Source organism: Podarcis melisellensis (genome assembly GCF_964234715.1).
Source record: "Podarcis melisellensis genome assembly, chromosome: 5".
In the NCBI taxonomy this organism is placed as follows: Eukaryota; Metazoa; Chordata; class Lepidosauria; order Squamata; family Lacertidae; genus Podarcis; species Podarcis melisellensis.
In genome coordinates this window covers 78657152-78661306 of record NC_138537.1, presented here as the reverse complement: position 1 = coordinate 78661306, position 4155 = coordinate 78657152, and the positions used below count along the sequence as shown (strand labels likewise).

Genomic DNA, 4155 nt, shown 5'->3' with positions numbered 1-4155 from the left:
TGTATCCAAACACATACAATATATAAAAGACTAGATAGCCACCATTGAATAAATCAGGCAACTTTAGATTTAACTTTCCAGATCTCTGTAATCTACTGGAAGCTTGAAAATAGAGGAAAATTACAGCCAGTTACATGACTTATTACAGCATGAAGTGAGCAGTCAGTTTAGATGGTAACAATTATCTCAAGAAATGATGCCAACCTTTTGACACTTTATAAATGCAGAGTTGTTGTTTTCCTGAATTCAACCAGATGAGATGTTTGAAAAGAATAAGAATGAATTTGCAGGATGCAAAGCAAATAATAATAATTATATATCCTTAATAAAAAATTGCCTGTGAAAGTCATGTTTACATTTTGCCCAGCAACATTGAATAGGAAAGTGCTTAGCATTCATCCCTAAAAGCAGTAAAGCTTAGGGCACAGGTCAAACATGGAGAAGATGGATTCTCAGCCTGGTCTGTTGCTTTGGATCACCACAACCAATAAAGAAGTTAAACACTGCAGAGCTCAAATATAACTTTCTTTACCTTTTTCTTTATCTGCCTGAAACACTGGGGGCAATCTAGAGTGATATGCTGATGCCTGGGGTCTGCTTGACACCTACAGAGAAAACAATCTGTACAGCCTTCCTAGGAGTACACCATTTTGGTCTGCATGCGGCGGATCATGTGACAGAATGCACCTCAGCATGATGTTGTTGTTGTTATAAATAAAACTCCATACTCAAGTAAAAACTTCAAACACTCACCTCTCATCATGGAATCTTGCTTGGAAATAGATGACCAACAGACTTTTTGGTCCTAACGGAAATGAACCTGAGGAAAACAACAAGGCATTTTTATTAAAGAGGATTCTTGAGTGCTGATTAGTTGTTGATACATCATGATGTCAACTATTCTGAAAGATCCAGGATTTTATGCCAGCAAATTTGGCTGAAGCAGTAGGGTAGTCGCAAGTGGGACTACTGTGTTTCAAAATTTGATAGCTTAAAAGTTCCACATGATATCAGTGATAATACTATGCTGAGCCTAAACATAGTTTAGTTCACTAAAACGTTCAGTCTCACAATTCAGATTTTGAATGTCAGGTGTCAAATTCGAGACTGAAACTCACTTAAAAAAAAAAAGTATGAAAGCTTTCCTCAAATGTGAGTGATTTAGGTTGGTGACATCTCTTGCCTGATTTAGCAACCATCACATATGAAATCTTATAAGCTGTCAAATACTAAATGCCACTGCATGCCAACTGTAGAATTCTGACAAGTCTGAAACACTGTTGCATGTTGCTGATAAAATATTATGAAATGCTAAATAAAGACAATTTCATATCAAGTATAACATTTGTTGTTGTTGTTTAGCCGTGTCCGACTCTTCGTGACCCCATGGACCAGAGCACGCCAGGCCCTCCTGTCTTCCACAACCTCCCGCAGTTTGGTCAAACTCATGCCCAACCAACCCCTAGCTTCGAGAACACTGTCCAACCATCTCATCCTCTGTCGTCCCCTCAAAGTACTGGAGCCTCAGCTTCAGGATCTGTCCTTCCAGTGAGCCCTCAGGGCTGATCTCCTTAAGAATGGATAGGTTGTATTCAAATCCATCAAATGTATAACATACCATCCATCAAATAACGACTGTGAAATATCAGCTATTAGAACCAACCATTAAAGAACTGATGGCCTGACTTGCCCATCTAGCCAATATTCAGGTACTGTATCCATACAATCTCTGCCATAGAACCTACGCTTGTGCCATCACTTGCTAACACATCTGAGCTTTAGCATCCTGGGCCCTCCTTGACTTCAAGCCTTGGTAATCATCTCTAGCATCAGCATACCTTGCTGAGCAGCAGTGCCCCTTGAAATAATGGGCCAAGCTGCGAGAGCAATACTCCCTATTGCTTGTTTTATGGCTTTCCCACTGAACTATACATATTGTTCTGCTTTGTGCCATTGTAATTTCCTCTTTTACGGTCTTATTAAAGCAATTCTGTATAAACAGCAGGGCGACTAGGACTCTGCAGCTAGGTAATTTCTTCACTGCAGGGATGTGGTTGCATGTCAGCCCCTCCACATCCGGAAACTTTTTAACCTATCATTCATAACATCAAGCCCTCAGTTGCGCTCCCCACTTGCCATTGTCAGAAGGCTCCCTGCCTCACTGATTTCTTAGCTGCATAACTTTGACAGCCGCACACACTTTTCTTCTTGGCTTGGTCCCTTCATTATACTGTTAAGTCGGTCTTTCTTTTTGCAGCACCCCATGCTTTAACTCAGCAGTGGATTAATGCATGGGAGACGTCCTTTCCTGAAAAATCAGCACGTGTATCAGCACTGTATTCAAATTTCCCAGGTTAAAAAAAAAGAGGAGGAAGTCAGTTCTTTACCTGCAGCACTTTATCCTACATTTCTGCTCTGCTGTAGAAGACATCCAGCATTTGTTTCTATGTAGCCAGGCAGAGTTGGAGGAGAGTGAGGTTTTGTGTGGAGGAGATGCAGTGTCGGTAAAATAAATGTTAAAATAAGTTTAATGTTGCCTTCCTTCTCTTCATAAGACTGACAGACTTGACAGCAACATATGCCAATTTGCAACTGCCTTTCTCTGTTAAGTTGTCACCACATGGGAAACTTTTAGCTCCACAATTCAAATGCTCCAGAAACAGGGTTGCAATTTAAAATAAAAATGGTAGGGCTGACCCAAAATTGTGGGTGGAGAAAATGGGGGCAGGGAGAGAAATTTCAGATAAATTTCAGCCTATTTCTGCTTTCATCAATGAGTTTTGAAGAGATCTTAAGTATCTCCTAGATGATCTCATGTGCAAAGCCATTTTCCCATATGTTTTCACAGGGAATGGCTATGTGTGAAAAGTTGTCCTGCTCTTAGTCACTCTTCATGAAAGTAAAAAAAAAAAAAAAAAGCATTGGAACTGTAAAATTATGCTGGAATGGATGAAAGAGACTGGGAATGGATGATCCTTGTCCCCTACCCAGAAATTCAAGTCCTCCTCATAGACACCAGAAAAAGTATAAACCCACCAAAATTGAGGTTTAATAATTATTTTATTATTTTATTATTTTATTATTTTATTATTTTATTATTTTATTATTTTATTATTTTATTATTTTATTATTTTATTATTTTATTATATTTTATTATTTGTACCCCACCCATCTGTCTGGGTTACCCCAGTTTAAACCCAGAGAGCACACAACCCTACTTGGGAAACACTTCCAGATTCTCAAGAACCCATTGATGGAGTTTTTCTCCTTCTGCTCGACTTGCTACAGATTATATGAACCATTGCTAAAAGGGAAGATGGTGCTTGTTCTTTTACAGATGCTCTGCCACAAGAGTAAAACACAAAGAGAACCAGCAAAGAGCAGGAGGGTTCTTTCCCTAGAGTGCATTATGAAGGAGCTACAGAAATAAATGTGTCTACTGAGATTTTTTTCCCCAACAACATATACTATATAACATTGGTTTTGTTTTTTTTAAACCAATTCTCTTGATCTAGTCTCTTGCTTCATGGTGACTGGCTGGTGGTGGAACTAGGTCATGGAAAGAGGGCAAGCTGCATTGAGATCACATACAAACATATGTTTGGAAATCTCTTAGGTGAACTTTCATATTACCTCAATGCAGGGATTTGAAGACTCTTGCAGATTTCATTCCGGAATGTATTTAAAAGTTTCTCAAGCAGACAGGGATTTCCTTAAGTCTCTTAAGATATTCTACCTTCTTCTTTAATTACATTCACAAAGAAGCATTCCACTACTGCTCAGAGAGCATATCACTCCCACTACTCCAAAGAGGAAGATGCTCATATATTCAGACAGCTATCTTTCTTCTGCAGCAGCAGCACAATGGATCTCTTCCTTCTCATTTTCTTCACTGTTTCGTTTTCCCTTGGCCATGAGATTTTGTGCCAGCCGGCCAGAAAGTCAAGCAGGAAGCGTCATGAACTGTTGCCAAGCTCCCTGATGATGTCATAATGCTTTGCTCCAGGTTGCCAGGGGACCGGCAACGGATACAGATGCAGGAAGGGTTGCCTTGGATATTGTAAACCCTCACCGTGATCACTTCTTGCCCAGAAACCTATGTCCCCACTGTAGAAGTATGTGTGGATCCAGAATTGGCCTCCACAGTCACTTACA

General features: G+C 39.8%; 1 long non-coding RNA gene across 1 annotated transcript; it reads right to left on the bottom strand.

Annotated features, from left to right (window-relative positions):
- Window positions 1-512: 512 nt before the first annotated feature.
- LOC309370816 lies at window positions 513-3938 on the bottom strand. The gene is made up of 2 exons (XR_014168701.1): window positions 3634-3938; window positions 513-820 (listed from the first exon to the last, which is right to left on the bottom strand). It is a non-coding gene; the product is annotated as an uncharacterized lncRNA (long non-coding RNA).
- Window positions 3939-4155: the final 217 nt, after the last annotated feature.